Source organism: Hyla sarda, unplaced genomic scaffold, assembly GCF_029499605.1.
Source record: "Hyla sarda isolate aHylSar1 unplaced genomic scaffold, aHylSar1.hap1 scaffold_270, whole genome shotgun sequence".
NCBI lineage: Eukaryota > Metazoa > Chordata > Amphibia > Anura > Hylidae > Hyla > Hyla sarda.
In genome coordinates this window covers 244,293-267,466 of record NW_026609396.1, presented here as the reverse complement: position 1 = coordinate 267,466, position 23,174 = coordinate 244,293, and the positions used below count along the sequence as shown (strand labels likewise).

General features: G+C 47.4%; 6 non-coding genes across 6 annotated transcripts; all 6 read left to right on the top strand.

Moving 5' to 3' along the window:
• Window positions 1-837: 837 nt before the first annotated feature.
• On the top strand, window positions 838-1,028 carry LOC130325029 (U2 spliceosomal RNA). Its single transcript, XR_008869914.1, has one exon. It is a non-coding gene; the product is annotated as a U2 spliceosomal RNA (small nuclear RNA).
• A 2,096-nt stretch (window positions 1,029-3,124) lies between these two features.
• Window positions 3,125-3,315, top strand: LOC130325083 (U2 spliceosomal RNA). The gene has a single exon (XR_008869963.1). It is a non-coding gene; the product is annotated as a U2 spliceosomal RNA (small nuclear RNA).
• A 7,721-nt stretch (window positions 3,316-11,036) lies between these two features.
• LOC130325028 (U2 spliceosomal RNA) lies at window positions 11,037-11,227 on the top strand. Its single transcript, XR_008869913.1, has one exon. It is a non-coding gene; the product is annotated as a U2 spliceosomal RNA (small nuclear RNA).
• A 2,088-nt stretch (window positions 11,228-13,315) lies between these two features.
• Window positions 13,316-13,506, top strand: LOC130325026 (U2 spliceosomal RNA). Its single transcript, XR_008869911.1, has one exon. It is a non-coding gene; the product is annotated as a U2 spliceosomal RNA (small nuclear RNA).
• A 2,093-nt stretch (window positions 13,507-15,599) lies between these two features.
• Window positions 15,600-15,790, top strand: LOC130325025 (U2 spliceosomal RNA). The gene has a single exon (XR_008869910.1). It is a non-coding gene; the product is annotated as a U2 spliceosomal RNA (small nuclear RNA).
• A 7,181-nt stretch (window positions 15,791-22,971) lies between these two features.
• LOC130325091 (U2 spliceosomal RNA) lies at window positions 22,972-23,164 on the top strand. Its single transcript, XR_008869970.1, has one exon. It is a non-coding gene; the product is annotated as a U2 spliceosomal RNA (small nuclear RNA).
• The last annotated feature ends 10 nt before the right edge of the window (window positions 23,165-23,174 follow it).

The window sequence follows — 23,174 nt, the reverse complement described above, 5'->3', positions numbered from 1 at the left end:
GTTGAGATATTGCAGCCGCTGCTGTGTCCAGGCCCAGGAGCCTTAGCACTGTGCTGTGATGTCACTCAATACCACTGACATCACTAGGTGTAAACAACATCTCTCCTTTGCTGTGTATGTGACTATGGAGCTGTTTGGTGATGTCGTCTATTACGGCCTTCATAGAAGCAACAGGAGATTGTTGCATCCATCTTGAACCCTCAGAACTACAGTGCTATGATGTCACTCACTTCCACAGGCCTTGCAGAGTGTAAACAACAACAACCCAGCTTTGTTGTGTATGTAACCAAAGGGATTTGTGATGTCACCTAGAACCTTCACAGCAGCGACAGCTTTATGAGGAGCATCAGCACTGCTCTGCCTGAGCAGAACCATCACCGCCATAGGTTGTCAAATAACCCGGATTTAACCCACACAGGTAAGTCCAATGGGGTGCAGGCATGTCCTCTATGCTTACAGCTTCCCGTGGGTGTTGGTTTGATACCGTTTGGGGACAGCCAAGGAGGCATCTGCAGGCAACAAAGGTAGGTGTGTGCTTGTGTGTGTGTTTCCTATGCAGATCCTAAGCCCAGTGTCACATGCAAGTAGGAGGAGTAAGAAGGGTTCCTGGCAAATCCGGGTTATGGATTGCATTTAAAAAGGCCCCGTGGGAGTGCAATGGGCCCCTGTCTTGCTGCTTAGCAATAATGGTATGGGTTTAGGTTCTGCTGTGTGTACTGGTGGTTGACTGCCCCCCAGCCCAGAGTGTGCATGGAAAATTGTCTGGCAGCCTCCCTGACAGCAAGCAGTGATAGTGCCCATGAAGGGGACCTTGTTGGGCCCGCCCCTTTCACGGTTATCGCTTCTCGGCCTTTTGGCTAAGATCAAGTGTAGTATCTGTTCTTATCAGTTTAATATCTGATACGTCCCCTATCTGGGGACCATATATTAAATGGATTTTTGAGAACGGGGGCCGATTTCGAAGCTTGCTTCCGTCGCCCTATGCATTGACCCGATATGGCAGTATCTTCGGGTACAGTGCACCACCCCCTTACAGGGTTAAAAAGAAAGATTCCTACTTTCATTGCTACCTGCTTGCTGGCTAGCCAGCTAGCCAGCCCTGTGGGCCTTGCTGCTGCTGCAGCCAAAAAACAAAAGGTGGTGCTGCTGCTGCTTCTGCTGCTTCTGCTTCTGCTTGTGTCTGGCCCCTGTTGGAGCGTCCAGGCACAGGACTTCTGCTGCTGCTGACTAAATGGCCTCCTTAATTGGATCATTTGAGTAGCCAGCACACCTGTGCAGGTAGGGCATGACATGATAGGCAGCTGCCTTGATAGCGGGTGGGTGCTGAATGTTCCTAATTGACAAAATAAGATTAATGCTTATGAAGAAATATAAAATCTCATCCCTTCCCCAATATCGCGCCACACCCCTACCCCTTAATTCCCTGGTTGAACTTGATGGACATATGTCTTTTTTCGACCGTACTAACTATGTAACTATGTAACATAACATGGGGGGGGGGGGGGGGGTCTCCTGGCTGTTCACACAGGTGTGTCATTGCTGTACATTGACCATGCATTGCTTCTGTGGTATTGCAAAGGCAAAGACAAATGCTTCCAGCCATCCATTGCACTAATGGATTGGTCATCAGCTGGCTGTCTATGTCCCGCATCAATATAGACCAAAGTACAGAGGGTTAGGCTATGCTATTGTGCACCTACCTGATGCATCAGAAGGTGCGAGGCCCTTGCTAAATTCTGTGCACAGACTTTGAGATCTATGCTTTAGACTGTATCTAAACCTGCTCCAACATGGACTGACATTCTGGCCTACTTTCAGCCGATGCGACTTGTCTGTCGCTGAACAGTCGCTTTTTATGTATTCAGCACCTATGTATAATGTTGTAAAAATGCTCTAGAAGCTAAAGTCGCAGAAATGTCACACATATTTGGCCTGCAACTTTCTGTGCGACAAATTCAGACAGGAAAAATCAGTATAAATCCTTAGAAAATTATCCCCCAGTGTCTCCATCTGCTGGCAGTATTGAATAAGCATTGCTGCACTGATGGGGTATGCATTAGACGAAAAAAAAGAAGAAAAAGAAGAATAATACGCCCAGAAAAGAGGCGAAAAGGAGAAAAACGTAAAAAAACGTGAAAAAAAAGTAAGAGGAAGAGAAGGGAAAAAAAGGTGGAAATGGGTTTAAAAGTGATTTCGGCGGAGAAATATATATATATATATATATATATATATATATATATATATATATTTATGCGCACACACACACATAGATATAAACGTATTCTCCGTTGAGATATTGCAGCCGCTGCTGTGTCCAGGCCCAGGAGCCTTAGCACTGTGCTGTGATGTCACTCAATACCACTGACATCACTAGGTGTAAACAACATCTCTCCTTTGCTGTGTATGTGACTATGGAGCTGTTTGGTGATGTCGTCTATTACGGCCTTCATAGAAGCAACAGGAGATTGTTGCATCCATCTTGAACCCTCAGAACTACAGTGCTATGATGTCACTCACTTCCACAGGCCTTGCAGAGTGTAAACAACAACAACCCAGCTTTGTTGTGTATGTAACCATAGGGATTTGTGATGTCACCTAGAACCTTCACAGCAGCGACAGCTTTATGAGGAGCATCAGCACTGCTCTGCCTGAGCAGAACCATCACCGCCATAGGTTGTCAAATAACCCGGATTTAACCCACACAGGTAAGTCCAATGGGGTGCAGGCATGTCCTCTATGCTTACAGCTTCCCGTGGGTGTTGGTTTGATACCGTTTGGGGACAGCCAAGGAGGCATCTGCAGGCAACAAAGGTAGGTGTGTGCTTGTGTGTGTGTTTCCTATGCAGATCCTAAGCCCAGTGTCACATGCAAGTAGGAGGAGTAAGAAGGGTTCCTGGCAAATCCGGGTTATGGATTGCATTTAAAAAGGCCCCGTGGGAGTGCAATGGGCCCCTGTCTTGCTGCTTAGCAATAATGGTATGGGTTTAGGTTCTGCTGTGTGTACTGGTGGTTGACTGCCCCCCAGCCCAGAGTGTGCATGGAAAATTGTCTGGCAGCCTCCCTGACAGCAAGCAGTGATAGTGCCCATGAAGGGGACCTTGTTGGGCCCGCCCCTTTCACGGTTATCGCTTCTCGGCCTTTTGGCTAAGATCAAGTGTAGTATCTGTTCTTATCAGTTTAATATCTGATACGTCCCCTATCTGGGGACCATATATTAAATGGATTTTTGAGAACGGGGGCCGATTTCGAAGCTTGCTTCCGTCGCCCTATGCATTGACCCAATATGGCAGTATCTTCGGGTACAGTGCACCACCCCCTTACAGGGTTAAAAAGAAAGATTCCTACTTTCATTGCTACCTGCTTGCTGGCTAGCCAGCTAGCCAGCCCTGTGGGCCTTGCTGCTGCTGCAGCCAAAAAACAAAAGGTGGTGCTGCTGCTGCTTCTGCTGCTTCTGCTTCTGCTTGTGTCTGGCCCCTGTTGGAGCGTCCAGGCACAGGACTTCTGCTGCTGCTGACTAAATGGCCTCCTTAATTGGATCATTTGAGTAGCCAGCACACCTCTGCAGGTAGGGCATGACATGATAGGCAGCTGCCTTGATAGCGGGTGGGTGCTGAATGTTCCTAATTGACAAAATAAGATTAATGCTTATGAAGAAATATAAAATCTCATCCCTTCCCCAATATCGCGCCACACCCCTACCCCTTAATTCCCTGGTTGAACTTGATGGACATATGTCTTTTTTCGACCGTACTAACTATGTAACTATGTAACATAACATGGGGGGGGGGGGTCTCCTGGCTGTTCACACAGGTGTGTCATTGCTGTACATTGACCATGCATTGCTTCTGTGGTATTGCAAAGGCAAAGACAAATGCTTCCAGCCATCCATTGCACTAATGGATTGGTCATCAGCTGGCTGTCTATGTCCCGCATCAATATAGACCAAAGTACAGAGGGTTAGGCTATGCTATTGTGCACCTACCTGATGCATCAGAAGGTGCGAGGCCCTTGCTAAATTCTGTGCACAGACTTTGAGATCTATGCTTTAGACTGTATCTAAACCTGCTCCAACATGGACTGACATTCTGGCCTACTTTCAGCCGATGCGACTTGTCTGTCGCTGAACAGTCGCTTTTTATGTATTCAGCACCTATGTATAATGTTGTAAAAATGCTCTAGAAGCTAAAGTCGCAGAAATGTCACACATATTTGGCCTGCAACTTTCTGTGCGACAAATTCAGACAGGAAAAATCAGTATAAATCCTTAGAAAATTATCCCCCAGTGTCTCCATCTGCTGGCAGTATTGAATAAGCATTTGTCACGATGCCGGCTGGCAGGTAGTGGATCCTCTGTGCCAGAGAGGGATTGGCGTGGACCGTGCTAGTGGACCGGTTCTAAGCCACTACTGGTTTTCACCAGAGCCCGCCGCAAAGCGGGATGGTCTTGCTGCGGCGGTAGTGACCAGGTCGTATCCACTAGCAACGGCTCACCTCTCTGGCTGCTGAAGATAGGCGCGGTACAAGGGAGTAGGCAAAAGCAAGGTCGGACGTAGCAGAAGGTCGGGGCAGGCAGCAAGGATCGTAGTCAGGGGCAACGGCAGAAGGTCTGGAAACACAGGCAAGGAACACACAAGGAACGCTTTCACTGGCACTAAGGCAACAAGATCCGGCAAGGGAGTGCAGGGGAAGTGAGGTGATATAGGGAAGTGCACAGGTGAACACACTGATTGGAACCACTGCGCCAATCAGCGGCGCAGTGGCCCTTTAAATCGCAGAGACCCGGCGCGCGCGCGCCCTAGGGAGCGGGGCCGCGCGCGCCGGGACAGAACAGACGGAGAGCGAGTCAGGTAGGGGAGCCGGGGTGCGCATCGCGAGCGGGCGCTACCCGCATCGCGAATCGCATCCCGGCTGGCAGCGGAATCGCAGCGCCCCGGGTCAGAGGACGTGACCGGAGCACTGCCGCGGGGAGAGTGAAGCGAGCGCTCCGGGGAGGAGCGGGGACCCGGAGCGCTCGGCGTAACAGTACCCCCCCCTTGGGTCTCCCCCTCTTCTTAGAGCCTGAGAACCTGAGGAGCAGACTTTTGTCCAGGATGTTGTCCTCAGGTTCCCAGGATCTCTCTTCAGGACCACAACCCTCCCAGTCCACTAAAAAAAAATTTTTCCCTCTGACCTTTTTGGCAGCTAAAATTTCTTTGACCGAGAAGATGTCCGAGGAGCCGGAAACAGGAGTGGGAGGAACAGATTTGGGAGAAAAACGGTTGAGGATGAGTGGTTTGAGAAGAGAGACGTGAACGGCATTAGGGATACGAAGAGAGGGAGGAAGAAGAAGTTTATAAGAGACAAGATTAATTTGACACAAAATTTTGAAAGGACCAAGATAGCGTGGTCCCAACTTGTAGCTAGGGACACGGAAGCGGACATATTTAGCGGAGAGCCATACCTTGTCTCCAGGGGAAAAAACGGGGGGAGCTCTTCTTTTCTTATCCGCGAACTTCTTCATGCGTGATGAAGCCTGTAAGAGAGAATTTTGGGTCTCTCTCCATATGATGGAAAGGTCACGAGAAATTTCATCCACAGCGGGCAGACCAGAGGGCAAGGGAGTAGGGAGGGGGGGAAGAGGGTGACGGCCGTACACCACGAAAAATGGGGATTTGGAGGAAGACTCAGAGACCCTGAAGTTATACGAGAATTCGGCCCATGGGAGGAGATCTGCCCAGTCATCCTGGCGGGAGGAAACAAAATGTCGCAAATAATCACCCAAGATCTGGTTAATCCTTTCTACTTGTCCATTGGACTGGGGATGATATGCAGAAGAAAAATTTAATTTAATCTTGAGTTGTTTACAGAGAGCCCTCCAGAATTTAGACACGAATTGGACGCCTCTATCCGAGACAATCTGCGTAGGCAACCCGTGAAGACGAAAAATGTGTACAAAAAATTGTTTTGCCAACTGAGGCGCAGAAGGAAGACCAGGAAGAGGGATGAAATGTGCCATTTTGGAGAATCGATCAACGACCACCCAAATAACAGTGTTGCCACGGGAAGGGGGTAAATCAGTAATAAAATCCATACCAATCAGAGACCAAGGCTGTTCGGGGACAGGCAGAGGATGAAGAAAACCAGCGGGCTTCTGGCGAGGAGTCTTATCCCGGGCACAGATAGTGCAGGCTCGCACAAAGTCCACAACATCCGTCTCCAGAGTCGGCCACCAATAGAAGCGGGAGATGAGTTGCACAGATTTCTTGATACCCGCATGACCTGCGAGATGGGAGGAGTGACCCCATTTGAGGATTCCGAGGCGTTGGCGAGGAGAAACAAAGGTCTTTCCTGGAGGAGTCTGCCTGATGGAGGCAGGAGAAGTGGAGATCAGGCAGTCAGGTGGAATGATGTGTTGCGGAGAGAGTTCAACTTCTGAGGCATCCGAGGAACGAGAGAGAGCATCGGCCCTAATGTTCTTATCGGCAGGACGAAAGTGAATCTCAAAATTAAATCGGGCAAAGAACAGAGACCACCGGGCCTGGCGAGGATTCAGCCGTTGGGCAGACTGGAGGTAGGAGAGGTTCTTGTGGTCGGTGTAGATAATAACAGGAGAACTTGATCCCTCCAGCAGATGCCTCCATTCCTCAAGTGCTAATTTAATGGCTAGAAGCTCTCGATCCCCGATGGAGTAGTTCCTCTCCGCTGGAGAGAAGGTCCTAGAGAAAAAACCACAAGTGACAGCATGCCCGGAAGAATTTTTTTGTAGAAGAACAGCTCCAGCTCCCACTGAGGAGGCATCAACCTCCAATAGGAAGGGTTTGGAAGGGTCAGGTCTGGAGAGGACGGGAGCCGAAGAAAAGGCAGACTTGAGTCGTTTAAAGGCGTCTTCTGCTTGAGGAGGCCAGGACTTGGGATCAGCATTTTTTTTGGTTAAAGCCACGATAGGAGCCACAATGGTAGAAAAATGTGGAATAAATTGCCTGTAATAATTGGCGAACCCCAAAAAGCGTTGGATAGCACGGAGTCCGGAGGGGCGTGGCCAATCTAAGACGGCAGAGAGTTTGTCTGGATCCATCTGTAGTCCCTGGCCAGAGACCAAATATCCTAGAAAAGGAAGAGATTGGCATTCAAACAGACATTTCTCAATTTTGGCATAGAGTTGGTTGTCACGAAGTCTCTGAAGAACCATACGGACATGCTGGCGGTGTTCTTCTAGATTGGCAGAAAAAATTAGGATATCGTCCAGATATACAACAACACAGGAGTATAACAGATCACGAAAAATTTCATTGACAAAGTCTTGGAAGACGGCAGGGGCGTTGCACAGTCCAAAGGGCATGACCAGATACTCAAAGTGTCCATCTCTGGTGTTAAATGCCGTTTTCCACTCGTCCCCCTCTCTGATGCGGATGAGGTTATAGGCGCCTCTTAAGTCCAATTTAGTGAAGATGTGGGCACCTTGGAGGCGATCAAAGAGTTCAGAGATGAGGGGTAAGGGGTAGCGGTTCTTAACCGTGATTTTATTAAGACCGCGGTAGTCAATGCAAGGACGTAGGGAGCCATCTTTTTTGGATACAAAGAAAAATCCGGCTCCGGCAGGAGAGGAGGATTTACGGATAAAGCCCTTTTTTAGATTCTCCTGGACGTATTCGGACATGGCAAGAGTCTCTGGGGCAGAGAGAGGATAAATTCTGCCCCGGGGTGGAGTAGTACCCGGGAGGAGGTCGATAGGGCAATCATAAGGCCTGTGAGGAGGTAGAGTCTCAGCTTGTTTTTTGCAGAAAACATCCGCGAAGTCCATATAGGCCTTAGGGAGACCGGTTACTGGAGGAACCACAGAGTTACGGCAAGGGTTACTGGGAACCGGTTTTAGACAGTTCTTGGAACAAGAGGACCCCCAACTCTTGATCTCCCCAGTGGACCAATCCAGGGTAGGGGAATGAAGTTGAAGCCAGGGAAGTCCAAGGAGAATTTCCGAGGTGCAATTGGGGAGGACCAAAAGTTCAATCCTCTCATGATGAGATCCGATGCTCATAAGAAGGGGCTCCGTGCGGAAACGTATGGTACAGTCCAATCTTTCATTATTTACACAATTGATGTAGAGGGGTCTGGCGAGACTGGTCACCGGGATGTTGAACTTGTTGACGAGAGAGGCCAAAATAAAATTTCCTGCAGATCCAGAGTCCAAGAAGGCCACTGTAGAGAAGGAGAAGGCAGAGGCAGACATCCGCACAGGCACAGTAAGACGTGGAGAAGCAGAGTAGACATCAAGGACTGTCTCACCTTTGTGCGGAGTCAGCGTACGTCTTTCCAGGTGGGGAGGACGGATAGGACAATCTCTCAGGAAGTGTTCGGTACTAGCACAGTACAGGCAGAGGTTCTCCATACGGCGTCGTGTCCTCTCTTGAGGTGTCAGGCGAGACCGGTCGACCTGCATAGCCTCCACGGCGGGAGGCACAGGAACAGATTGCAGGGGACCAGAGGAGAGAGGAGCCGAGGAGAAGAAACGCCTCGTGCGAACAGAGTCCATATCTTGGCGGAGTTCCTGACGCCTTTCGGAAAAACGCATGTCAATGCGAGTGGCTAGGTGAATAAGTTCATGTAGATTAGCAGGAATTTCTCGTGCGGCCAGAACATCTTTAATGTTGCTGGATAGGCCTTTTTTGAAGGTCGCGCAGAGGGCCTCATTATTCCAGGACAATTCTGAAGCAAGAGTACGGAATTGTACGGCATACTCGCCAACGGAAGAATTACCCTGGACCAGGTTCAACAGGGCAGTCTCAGCAGAAGAGGCTCGGGCAGGTTCCTCAAAGACACTCCGGATTTCCGAGAAGAAGGAGTGTACAGAGGCAGTGACGGGGTCATTGCGGTCCCAGAGCGGTGTGGCCCATGACAGGGCTTTTCCGGACAAAAGGCTGACTACGAAAGCCACCTTAGACCTTTCAGTGGGAAACAGGTCCGACATCATCTCCAGATGCAGGGAACATTGGGAAAGAAAGCCACGGCAAAACTTAGAGTCCCCATCAAATTTATCCGGCAAGGATAAGCGTATCCCAGGAGCGGCCACTCGCTGCGGAGGAGGTGCAGGAGCTGGCGGAGGAGATGACTGCTGAAGCTGTGGTAGTAACTGTTGTAGCATAACGGTCAGTTGAGACAGCTGTTGGCCTTGTTGCGCTATCTGTTGTGACTGCTGGGCGACCACCGTGGTGAGGTCAGCGACAACTGGCAGAGGAACTTCAGCGGGATCCATGGCCGGATCTACTGTCACGATGCCGGCTGGCAGGTAGTGGATCCTCTGTGCCAGAGAGGGATTGGCGTGGACCGTGCTAGTGGACCGGTTCTAAGCCACTACTGGTTTTCACCAGAGCCCGCCGCAAAGCGGGATGGTCTTGCTGCGGCGGTAGTGACCAGGTCGTATCCACTAGCAACGGCTCACCTCTCTGGCTGCTGAAGATAGGCGCGGTACAAGGGAGTAGGCAAAAGCAAGGTCGGACGTAGCAGAAGGTCGGGGCAGGCAGCAAGGATCGTAGTCAGGGGCAACGGCAGAAGGTCTGGAAACACAGGCAAGGAACACACAAGGAACGCTTTCACTGGCACTAAGGCAACAAGATCCGGCAAGGGAGTGCAGGGGAAGTGAGGTGATATAGGGAAGTGCACAGGTGAACACACTGATTGGAACCACTGCGCCAATCAGCGGCGCAGTGGCCCTTTAAATCGCAGAGACCCGGCGCGCGCGCGCCCTAGGGAGCGGGGCCGCGCGCGCCGGGACAGAACAGACGGAGAGCGAGTCAGGTAGGGGAGCCGGGGTGCGCATCGCGAGCGGGCGCTACCCGCATCGCGAATCGCATCCCGGCTGGCAGCGGAATCGCAGCGCCCCGGGTCAGAGGACGTGACCGGAGCACTGCCGCAGGGAGAGTGAAGCGAGCGCTCCGGGGAGGAGCGGGGACCCGGAGCGCTCGGCGTAACAGCATTGCTGCACTGATGGGGTATGCATTAGACGAAAAAAAAGAAGAAAAAGAAGAATAATACGCCCAGAAAAGAGGCGAAAAGGAGAAAAACGTAAAAAAACGTGAAAAAAAAGTAAGAGGAAGAGAAGGGAAAAAAAGGTGGAAATGGGTTTAAAAGTGATTTCGGCGGAGAAATATATATATATATATATATATATATATATATATATATATATATGCGCACACACACACATAGATATAAACGTATTCTCCGTTGAGATATTGCAGCCGCTGCTGTGTCCAGGCCCAGGAGCCTTAGCACTGTGCTGTGATGTCACTCAATACCACTGACATCACTAGGTGTAAACAACATCTCTCCTTTGCTGTGTATGTGACTATGGAGCTGTTTGGTGATGTCGTCTATTACGGCCTTCATAGAAGCAACAGGAGATTGTTGCATCCATCTTGAACCCTCAGAACTACAGTGCTATGATGTCACTCACTTCCACAGGCCTTGCAGAGTGTAAACAACAACAACCCAGCTTTGTTGTGTATGTAACCATAGGGATTTGTGATGTCACCTAGAACCTTCACAGCAGCGACAGCTTTATGAGGAGCATCAGCACTGCTCTGCCTGAGCAGAACCATCACCGCCATAGGTTGTCAAATAACCCGGATTTAACCCACACAGGTAAGTCCAATGGGGTGCAGGCATGTCCTCTATGCTTACAGCTTCCCGTGGGTGTTGGTTTGATACCGTTTGGGGACAGCCAAGGAGGCATCTGCAGGCAACAAAGGTAGGTGTGTGCTTGTGTGTGTGTTTCCTATGCAGATCCTAAGCCCAGTGTCACATGCAAGTAGGAGGAGTAAGAAGGGTTCCTGGCAAATCCGGGTTATGGATTGCATTTAAAAAGGCCCCGTGGGAGTGCAATGGGCCCCTGTCTTGCTGCTTAGCAATAATGGTATGGGTTTAGGTTCTGCTGTGTGTACTGGTGGTTGACTGCCCCCCAGCCCAGAGTGTGCATGGAAAATTGTCTGGCAGCCTCCCTGACAGCAAGCAGTGATAGTGCCCATGAAGGGGACCTTGTTGGGCCCGCCCCTTTCACGGTTATCGCTTCTCGGCCTTTTGGCTAAGATCAAGTGTAGTATCTGTTCTTATCAGTTTAATATCTGATACGTCCCCTATCTGGGGACCATATATTAAATGGATTTTTGAGAACGGGGGCCGATTTCGAAGCTTGCTTCCGTCGCCCTATGCATTGACCCGATATGGCAGTATCTTCGGGTACAGTGCACCACCCCCTTACAGGGTTAAAAAGAAAGATTCCTACTTTCATTGCTACCTGCTTGCTGGCTAGCCAGCTAGCCAGCCCTGTGGGCCTTGCTGCTGCTGCAGCCAAAAAACAAAAGGTGGTGCTGCTGCTGCTTCTGCTGCTTCTGCTTCTGCTTGTGTCTGGCCCCTGTTGGAGCGTCCAGGCACAGGACTTCTGCTGCTGCTGACTAAATGGCCTCCTTAATTGGATCATTTGAGTAGCCAGCACACCTGTGCAGGTAGGGCATGACATGATAGGCAGCTGCCTTGATAGCGGGTGGGTGCTGAATGTTCCTAATTGACAAAATAAGATTAATGCTTATGAAGAAATATAAAATCTCATCCCTTCCCCAATATCGCGCCACACCCCTACCCCTTAATTCCCTGGTTGAACTTGATGGACATATGTCTTTTTTCGACCGTACTAACTATGTAACTATGTAACATAACATGGGGGGGGGGGGGGGTCTCCTGGCTGTTCACACAGGTGTGTCATTGCTGTACATTGACCATGCATTGCTTCTGTGGTATTGCAAAGGCAAAGACAAATGCTTCCAGCCATCCATTGCACTAATGGATTGGTCATCAGCTGGCTGTCTATGTCCCGCATCAATATAGACCAAAGTACAGAGGGTTAGGCTATGCTATTGTGCACCTACCTGATGCATCAGAAGGTGCGAGGCCCTTGCTAAATTCTGTGCACAGACTTTGAGATCTATGCTTTAGACTGTATCTAAACCTGCTCCAACATGGACTGACATTCTGGCCTACTTTCAGCCGATGCGACTTGTCTGTCGCTGAACAGTCGCTTTTTATGTATTCAGCACCTATGTATAATGTTGTAAAAATGCTCTAGAAGCTAAAGTCGCAGAAATGTCACACATATTTGGCCTGCAACTTTCTGTGCGACAAATTCAGACAGGAAAAATCAGTATAAATCCTTAGAAAATTATCCCCCAGTGTCTCCATCTGCTGGCAGTATTGAATAAGCATTGCTGCACTGATGGGGTATGCATTAGACGAAAAAAAAGAAGAAAAAGAAGAATAATACGCCCAGAAAAGAGGCGAAAAGGAGAAAAACGTAAAAAAACGTGAAAAAAAAGTAAGAGGAAGAGAAGGGAAAAAAAGGTGGAAATGGGTTTAAAAGTGATTTCGGCGGAGAAATATATATATATATATATATATATATATATATATATATATATGCGCACACACACACATAGATATAAACGTATTCTCCGTTGAGATATTGCAGCCGCTGCTGTGTCCAGGCCCAGGAGCCTTAGCACTGTGCTGTGATGTCACTCAATACCACTGACATCACTAGGTGTAAACAACATCTCTCCTTTGCTGTGTATGTGACTATGGAGCTGTTTGGTGATGTCGTCTATTACGGCCTTCATAGAAGCAACAGGAGATTGTTGCATCCATCTTGAACCCTCAGAACTACAGTGCTATGATGTCACTCACTTCCACAGGCCTTGCAGAGTGTAAACAACAACAACCCAGCTTTGTTGTGTATGTAACCATAGGGATTTGTGATGTCACCTAGAACCTTCACAGCAGCGACAGCTTTATGAGGAGCATCAGCACTGCTCTGCCTGAGCAGAACCATCACCGCCATAGGTTGTCAAATAACCCGGATTTAACCCACACAGGTAAGTCCAATGGGGTGCAGGCATGTCCTCTATGCTTACAGCTTCCCGTGGGTGTTGGTTTGATACCGTTTGGGGACAGCCAAGGAGGCATCTGCAGGCAACAAAGGTAGGTGTGTGCTTGTGTGTGTGTTTCCTATGCAGATCCTAAGCCCAGTGTCACATGCAAGTAGGAGGAGTAAGAAGGGTTCCTGGCAAATCCGGGTTATGGATTGCATTTAAAAAGGCCCCGTGGGAGTGCAATGGGCCCCTGTCTTGCTGCTTAGCAATAATGGTATGGGTTTAGGTTCTGCTGTGTGTACTGGTGGTTGACTGCCCCCCAGCCCAGAGTGTGCATGGAAAATTGTCTGGCAGCCTCCCTGACAGCAAGCAGTGATAGTGCCCATGAAGGGGACCTTGTTGGGCCCGCCCCTTTCACGGTTATCGCTTCTCGGCCTTTTGGCTAAGATCAAGTGTAGTATCTGTTCTTATCAGTTTAATATCTGATACGTCCCCTATCTGGGGACCATATATTAAATGGATTTTTGAGAACGGGGGCCGATTTCGAAGCTTGCTTCCGTCGCCCTATGCATTGACCCGATATGGCAGTATCTTCGGGTACAGTGCACCACCCCCTTACAGGGTTAAAAAGAAAGATTCCTACTTTCATTGCTACCTGCTTGCTGGCTAGCCAGCTAGCCAGCCCTGTGGGCCTTGCTGCTGCTGCAGCCAAAAAACAAAAGGTGGTGCTGCTGCTGCTTCTGCTGCTTCTGCTTCTGCTTGTGTCTGGCCCCTGTTGGAGCGTCCAGGCACAGGACTTCTGCTGCTGCTGACTAAATGGCCTCCTTAATTGGATCATTTGAGTAGCCAGCACACCTGTGCAGGTAGGGCATGACATGATAGGCAGCTGCCTTGATAGCGGGTGGGTGCTGAATGTTCCTAATTGACAAAATAAGATTAATGCTTATGAAGAAATATAAAATCTCATCCCTTCCCCAATATCGCGCCACACCCCTACCCCTTAATTCCCTGGTTGAACTTGATGGACATATGTCTTTTTTCGACCGTACTAACTATGTAACTATGTAACATAACATGGGGGGGGGGGGGGGGTCTCCTGGCTGTTCACACAGGTGTGTCATTGCTGTACATTGACCATGCATTGCTTCTGTGGTATTGCAAAGGCAAAGACAAATGCTTCCAGCCATCCATTGCACTAATGGATTGGTCATCAGCTGGCTGTCTATGTCCCGCATCAATATAGACCAAAGTACAGAGGGTTAGGCTATGCTATTGTGCACCTACCTGATGCATCAGAAGGTGCGAGGCCCTTGCTAAATTCTGTGCACAGACTTTGAGATCTATGCTTTAGACTGTATCTAAACCTGCTCCAACATGGACTGACATTCTGGCCTACTTTCAGCCGATGCGACTTGTCTGTCGCTGAACAGTCGCTTTTTATGTATTCAGCACCTATGTATAATGTTGTAAAAATGCTCTAGAAGCTAAAGTCGCAGAAATGTCACACATATTTGGCCTGCAACTTTCTGTGCGACAAATTCAGACAGGAAAAATCAGTATAAATCCTTAGAAAATTATCCCCCAGTGTCTCCATCTGCTGGCAGTATTGAATAAGCATTGCTGCACTGATGGGGTATGCATTAGACGAAAAAAAAGAAGAAAAAGAAGAATAATACGCCCAGAAAAGAGGCGAAAAGGAGAAAAACGTAAAAAAACGTGAAAAAAAAGTAAGAGGAAGAGAAGGGAAAAAAAGGTGGAAATGGGTTTAAAAGTGATTTCGGCGGAGAAATATATATATATATATATATATATATATATATATATATATATATATGCGCACACACACACATAGATATAAACGTATTCTCCGTTGAGATATTGCAGCCGCTGCTGTGTCCAGGCCCAGGAGCCTTAGCACTGTGCTGTGATGTCACTCAATACCACTGACATCACTAGGTGTAAACAACATCTCTCCTTTGCTGTGTATGTGACTATGGAGCTGTTTGGTGATGTCGTCTATTACGGCCTTCATAGAAGCAACAGGAGATTGTTGCATCCATCTTGAACCCTCAGAACTACAGTGCTATGATGTCACTCACTTCCACAGGCCTTGCAGAGTGTAAACAACAACAACCCAGCTTTGTTGTGTATGTAACCATAGGGATTTGTGATGTCACCTAGAACCTTCACAGCAGCGACAGCTTTATGAGGAGCATCAGCACTGCTCTGCCTGAGCAGAACCATCACCGCCATAGGTTGTCAAATAACCCGGATTTAACCCACACAGGTAAGTCCAATGGGGTGCAGGCATGTCCTCTATGCTTACAGCTTCCCGTGGGTGTTGGTTTGATACCGTTTGGGGACAGCCAAGGAGGCATCTGCAGGCAACAAAGGTAGGTGTGTGCTTGTGTGTGTGTTTCCTATGCAGATCCTAAGCCCAGTGTCACATGCAAGTAGGAGGAGTAAGAAGGGTTCCTGGCAAATCCGGGTTATGGATTGCATTTAAAAAGGCCCCGTGGGAGTGCAATGGGCCCCTGTCTTGCTGCTTAGCAATAATGGTATGGGTTTAGGTTCTGCTGTGTGTACTGGTGGTTGACTGCCCCCCAGCCCAGAGTGTGCATGGAAAATTGTCTGGCAGCCTCCCTGACAGCAAGCAGTGATAGTGCCCATGAAGGGGACCTTGTTGGGCCCGCCCCTTTCACGGTTATCGCTTCTCGGCCTTTTGGCTAAGATCAAGTGTAGTATCTGTTCTTATCAGTTTAATATCTGATACGTCCCCTATCTGGGGACCATATATTAAATGGATTTTTGAGAACGGGGGCCGATTTCGAAGCTTGCTTCCGTCGCCCTATGCATTGACCCGATATGGCAGTATCTTCGGGTACAGTGCACCACCCCCTTACAGGGTTAAAAAGAAAGATTCCTACTTTCATTGCTACCTGCTTGCTGGCTAGCCAGCTAGCCAGCCCTGTGGGCCTTGCTGCTGCTGCAGCCAAAAAACAAAAGGTGGTGCTGCTGCTGCTTCTGCTGCTTCTGCTTCTGCTTGTGTCTGGCCCCTGTTGGAGCGTCCAGGCACAGGACTTCTGCTGCTGCTGACTAAATGGCCTCCTTAATTGGATCATTTGAGTAGCCAGCACACCTGTGCAGGTAGGGCATGACATGATAGGCAGCTGCCTTGATAGCGGGTGGGTGCTGAATGTTCCTAATTGACAAAATAAGATTAATGCTTATGAAGAAATATAAAATCTCATCCCTTCCCCAATATCGCGCCACACCCCTACCCCTTAATTCCCTGGTTGAACTTGATGGACATATGTCTTTTTTCGACCGTACTAACTATGTAACTATGTAACATAACATGGGGGGGGGTCTCCTGGCTGTTCACACAGGTGTGTCATTGCTGTACATTGACCATGCATTGCTTCTGTGGTATTGCAAAGGCAAAGACAAATGCTTCCAGCCATCCATTGCACTAATGGATTGGTCATCAGCTGGCTGTCTATGTCCCGCATCAATATAGACCAAAGTACAGAGGGTTAGGCTATGCTATTGTGCACCTACCTGATGCATCAGAAGGTGCGAGGCCCTTGCTAAATTCTGTGCACAGACTTTGAGATCTATGCTTTAGACTGTATCTAAACCTGCTCCAACATGGACTGACATTCTGGCCTACTTTCAGCCGATGCGACTTGTCTGTCGCTGAACAGTCGCTTTTTATGTATTCAGCACCTATGTATAATGTTGTAAAAATGCTCTAGAAGCTAAAGTCGCAGAAATGTCACACATATTTGGCCTGCAACTTTCTGTGCGACAAATTCAGACAGGAAAAATCAGTATAAATCCTTAGAAAATTATCCCCCAGTGTCTCCATCTGCTGGCAGTATTGAATAAGCATTGCTGCACTGATGGGGTATGCATTAGACGAAAAAAAAGAAGAAAAAGAAGAATAATACGCCCAGAAAAGAGGCGAAAAGGAGAAAAACGTAAAAAAACGTGAAAAAAAAGTAAGAGGAAGAGAAGGGAAAAAAAGGTGGAAATGGGTTTAAAAGTGATTTCGGCGGAGAAATATATATATATATATATATATATATATATATATATATATATATGCGCACACACACACATAGATATAAACGTATTCTCCGTTGAGATATTGCAGCCGCTGCTGTGTCCAGGCCCAGGAGCCTTAGCACTGTGCTGTGATGTCACTCAATACCACTGACATCACTAGGTGTAAACAACATCTCTCCTTTGCTGTGTATGTGACTATGGAGCTGTTTGGTGATGTCGTCTATTACGGCCTTCATAGAAGCAACAGGAGATTGTTGCATCCATCTTGAACCCTCAGAACTACAGTGCTATGATGTCACTCACTTCCACAGGCCTTGCAGAGTGTAAACAACAACAACCCAGCTTTGTTGTGTATGTAACCATAGGGATTTGTGATGTCACCTAGAACCTTCACAGCAGCGACAGCTTTATGAGGAGCATCAGCACTGCTCTGCCTGAGCAGAACCATCACCGCCATAGGTTGTCAAATAACCCGGATTTAACCCACACAGGTAAGTCCAATGGGGTGCAGGCATGTCCTCTATGCTTACAGCTTCCCGTGGGTGTTGGTTTGATACCGTTTGGGGACAGCCAAGGAGGCATCTGCAGGCAACAAAGGTAGGTGTGTGCTTGTGTGTGTGTTTCCTATGCAGATCCTAAGCCCAGTGTCACATGCAAGTAGGAGGAGTAAGAAGGGTTCCTGGCAAATCCGGGTTATGGATTGCATTTAAAAAGGCCCCGTGGGAGTGCAATGGGCCCCTGTCTTGCTGCTTAGCAATAATGGTATGGGTTTAGGTTCTGCTGTGTGTACTGGTGGTTGACTGCCCCCCAGCCCAGAGTGTGCATGGAAAATTGTCTGGCAGCCTCCCTGACAGCAAGCAGTGATAGTGCCCATGAAGGGGACCTTGTTGGGCCCGCCCCTTTCACGGTTATCGCTTCTCGGCCTTTTGGCTAAGATCAAGTGTCTTGCCCTAAGGTATTCGGGTACCCCTCTCCTCGGCCTTGTGGGATCGCCCAGGTTTATTGCCTGGGCTTCACCCACCTGCTGCTATTGGGGAGAGGGCTTAGTCCCAGGATAACGGGAAGGTGATCATCGGAGGACGGGTCTGCCGGAGAGGATGGCTAATGCGCCGAACGCTCCTAATACAGTACGGCTGTTTATCGAGGAGGAAAAGAGGAGTGCCTACGGGATTTTGCATGTCCAGCAGAAGGTCGTGGAAGGAGTGCTGAGGATGCCGCATGCTTCCATCTTCTGTGTCCAGGTCTTTCCCAGCCAAGGATTCTTTGACGTGACCTTCTACAACCTGGATGATCTCCGTACCTGTCTCTACCGGAGTAAGGAGAATGCTTCTCACCCTGACCTACAAGGGATCCGATTCATTTCCTGCGAGGCTCGGCCTAAGAAAGTTCCAGTGGTAGTGCATATGTACAACCCTTTTGTGCGGGATGAGGAGATCCAGACCTTTCTAAGAAGGTATTGTGTGTCTGTTTCTGGTGCGGAGAGGAAAAATAACATCCTGGGGACTTTCACAGGCATGAGACGTTTTTGGGTGGAGTTTAGGCCTGCCCCCGAGGGTGGTGCTGAAGGTTTTTGTCACCCCCCGCAGAACTTTGCGATAGGGAACAACAGGGGGTTTCTGCACTACCCGGGGATGCCAAGTTTTTGCCGGGACTGTTTTTGCTTTGGTCATACCAGAGAGAACTGTACAACCGGGCAGGTTTGCAGGAACTGCCACAAGCCTGATCACCGCACTGCAGACTGTCCCGAGAAACGCAAGTGTCATTTCTGTGGTTCTTCGGATCACCTGGCTAGGAGTTGCCCCACTTACCAGTCCGGGGCACCCCGATCATATGCAATGGCTCTTCGAGGTGGGACAGTTCCTGAGGACTCCAATGCTGCCAGGGCAGGCGATGCAGAGGTTAGCGTGCTGACCAGTGAAGCAGAGTCTGCCCCTGTTTTTCCTTCCATTTCTAGGTCTGTTCCGGATGCTTTGGTGGCAGAGGGGGAGAAGGCGGAGTCTGTTTCGGGGGCATCTGTTTCGGAGGCCTCTGATCCCCCAGAGGAGATGACTGTGGACAAAGAATCCTTGAAGAGAAAGATGCCGGTGGAAGAATCGGAGGATGACTGTCCGACTCCTCAGAGTCAAAGGATTGAGGACTTTCCTAGCCCGGGAAGGGAGGAGGCAGGTGGAGGGTCGTCATGTCAGATTGATTCTGACTCCTCTTTATCCTCCCTGGGCACAGGTTATTTGGAGGAATGTTCAGTCAAAAAATTGACAAAGACTCTTAAGTTTAAGGAAGGGGAGGCAAAAAATAAGGGTAGAGGTCGGGGAAAGGCTAGGCCTCCTTTTGATAATGCTTGATTTTGTATTTCCTTTTTTTCCTTCAAATGTTTGAATGAGTTTAACAATTGGTTCTCTAAATGTCCGCAGTATTAGATCTTTAGAAAGGAGATCCGCCATTTTTGATTTACTTTCTAGATATTCTTTTGATGTTCTAGGTCTCCAGGAGTGCTGCTTGGATGGGGAGCCAAATATCTCCTGGCCTTATGGGCAATCGGTATGGTCTGGTTCAATGGAACGTAATTCGGGGGTGGGGATTTTGTTCAAAAGTAATGAGTTTGTTGTTAAAAAAGTTGTCCATATTGTTCCGGGTAGGGTATTATTAGTGCATTTTATTTTCAGGGGTTTCACATATAAAGTAATTAATGTTTATGCTCCAACTGGGAGGAAGGAAAGAGGGGAGGTGTTTGAGAAATTATATTTCTTTTTGAGTGGGAGGGATGATGTGTTCCTTATAGGGGATTTCAATTGTATAATAACAGAGGGGGATAGGAGTAGTACTACGGTGGGTGGTGGGTCTGGTTTAGACAGTACTAGTAAGCAGCTTAAAGAGATTGTAAATTTATTTGGGTTAAAGGATTCCTTTGTTGCCCATAATGATGGTACTATCGGTTATACATATTTTTCTAACAATACAAGTTCGCGTATTGATTTCATTTTTGTCTCAAAACTAATGTCTGTTTCTAATTTCAGACGGAGGAGGTTACCGTTCACGGATCATGCCTGGATTGAGTGTGTGGTAAAAGGTGGTGGTCTAAGTGAGTATGGAAAGGGTGTTTGGAAGTTGAATGTGTCTTTATTGGATAATGAATGTGTATTACAAGAATATAGGGAGCGTTTTGATGGATGGGTGTTGAGGAAGGATGCATTTTATAGTGTGGTTGAGTGGTGGGAGTGGGTGAAGTTAGAGACTAAAAGGTTTTTTATTAAAAAAGGGTGTGAGAAAGGGAGGAAAGATAGAGAAGAGTATGAGAGATGGCAAAGAAGGTTAGAGTATTTGTATGAATTGAGGCGTTTGGGGATGAGTGTTGAGAAGGAGATTGAGGAAGCTCGTGGAAGTGTGAATGAGTGTCTGGAGAGGAATGGAAGGAAGATTATTGCACAGGCTAGGGTTGAAGTGAAAGAGAAGGATGAGAAATGTAGCAAATTTTTCTTTAAAAAGGCATTCAGTAAAAAAACTGAGATGATGAGTGTTTTTACGAATGATGGGGTAGAGGTCTTTGGTAAGGATGAGGTGTTAGAGGAAGTGTGGAAGTTTTATTCTGATTTATTCACGGAGAAGGAGCGGGACGTGACTCTAGAGGAGGAATGTTTGGGATATGTGGATAAGCGTTTGGATGAAATTGATGGGTTCTTTATGGAAGAGGATGTGAGGAAGAGTGAGGTGGAGGATGCTGTGAATGGGATGAAGAAAGGAAAGGTGGCAGGGAGTGATGGTTTGCCTGTGGAATTTTATCTTGTGTTTTGGGATATGTTAGGGGATTATGTATGGGAGGTGTGTAAGGAAGTACTTAGGAGAGGGAAGTTATCTAAAAGTATGAGTGAGAGTGTGACTGTGTTATTGTTTAAAAAAGGGGATAAGAGGGATCTTAAAAATTGGAGGCCTATAGCGCTCTTGAATTGTGATTACAAAATTATTGCTAAAGTTATTGCGAATAGGTTAAAGGATGTGATTGATTGTATGGTAGGTGAGGAGCAAATGTGTACAGTGCCTGATCGTAGGATTTCTGAATGTCTGTTAGGTCTGAGGGATGTATTGTGGGACTGTAAAACTAGGAAGCAAGGTGTGGCTGTTGTTACGGTGGATTTTGAAAAAGCGTATGATAGGGTGGTGCATGATTTATTGTTTAGGGTTTTGAGGAGGATGAATGTGCCGGACAGAATGGTGAAGTGGATTGAATGTTTGTATAGGGACATTTATAGTAAGATTCAGGTCAATGGTTTTCTGAGTAGGGAAGTGAGTATAAAATCTGGAGTGCGGCAGGGGTGTCCCCTGTCGCCAATTCTTTTTATTTGTATGATTGAGCCTTTGTTGGGGATGATTAGGAGAGATAAGGTGATGCGGGGTATAGAAATACCTGGTAGTCATGGGAAGGATATGCGAGTGATTGGTTACATGGATGATGTTACTGTTGTATGTAAGTCAATGGCAGGGGTAAGGCGTGCTAAGTTATTGATTGAGTGTTTCTGTTTAATGAGTGGGTTTAAGCTTAATGTTGGGAAGAGTGGTTGTAAATTTTTTGAGGGGTGGGGAGAGAGTGGGTTGTGCGAGTGGCCTGTGAGAGAGGGGGGTGTGGAAGTGCTTGGGGTGGTGTTTGATAATGATTTGTATGGGAAAGAAAGTTGGGAGAGGGTTTTGGGGAGGGTGGGGAATAAAATAAACTTCTGGTCTTTAAGGACTTTATCGATTGAGGGAAGGATTCTGGTTATTAAAGCTGTTATAATTCCTATTTTGCTTTATGTTAATTATGTGTTTCCTCCACCGGATAGGTGTCTGGCAAGAATTATCAGGCAGATCTTTGTTTTCTTATGGAATTCAAGGATGGAGAAATTGAGTCGTGGGAAGGTGGTGAAAAGCAGAATGCATGGTGGGAAAGGAATGATGAATGTGGAAGTGTTCCTGGCTGTGAAGTATGTCAGTTTTTGTCTCGCTGTAAGTAAGAAGGAATGTGTGTTTGGGTGCATGGTAAGGTATTTGGCTGGTAATGTGTTGTTGAAATATAAGCTAATGGAAAGGGACTTAAGGGTACCTGTAAGTTTTGAGGTTCCTTGGTTCTATCAGAGAATAGGGCGGTGTGTCAGGAAAAATAATCTGGAATGTGTGACTGAATGGAATGATAGTAAGAAGGTGATGAAAGTGTTGGAGCAGAGAGAAACAGTGGAATGTGTGGGAGGTCTGTCTGAGAAGGATTGTAAGGTAGTGTGGAAAAATGTCAGTCACAAGGAACTGACAAATAAACAAAAGGACTTGTCTTGGATGTTAGCTCATGGGTGTCTGCCAACAAGGGAATTTCAGAGGAGAAGGAGATTGGTAGACAGTGAAGTGTGTCCCAGGGATGGTTGCGGTGGATGTGAGAATTATGTACATGTGTTTTGGGAGTGTGGTTATGCGAAGTCTGTGTGGAGAAAAATGTCTGGTCTAATTAAAAATCTTACTGGAATTGAAATCTTATCCTTTAATATGATGATGTTTGGTTTGTGTGCAGTGGAGAGAGAGAAGGCAAGAGTGTTATGGTTCATAGTAAATTGTGTAAAAGAGGTTCTGTGGGATGTAAGGAATATTAGGATTTTCAATCAAACTGAAGTAAGTGTGAAGGAATGTCTGGGCATGATCCGTGGTAAAATTTACCTTTACGTATTATGTGATAGGAAAAACTATGGTTCTGATGATGCAGAGGGGATCTGGAAACACAAAAAATGGAAGTACTGGTTATGATTGTATTCTTATTTGTCTTTCTTTTTCTTTTCTTACAGATTATATCCTGATATGAAGGGACAGTTGGAGGGACAGAATCCGCTGCAATTTATTTTTTCTGAGGGAAAGTCATGAAGGGAAAGCTTTTTGTTATATGTACATGTAAAGACATGCTTCCTGTATATATTGTATATGTCAAATATGTGTTATTCATGTGTTTTCAGATGAATATGTAATTTTTTGAATGATTTACTTGGTTATGTATTGTATATTTCCTTTTCAATAAAAAAAAAAAAAAAAAAAAAAAAAAATCTGTTCTTATCAGTTTAATATCTGATACGTCCCCTATCTGGGGACCATATATTAAATGGATTTTTGAGAACGGGGGCCGATTTCGAAGCTTGCTTCCGTCGCCCTATGCATTGACCCGATATGGCAGTATCTTCGGGTACAGTGCACCACCCCCTTACAGGG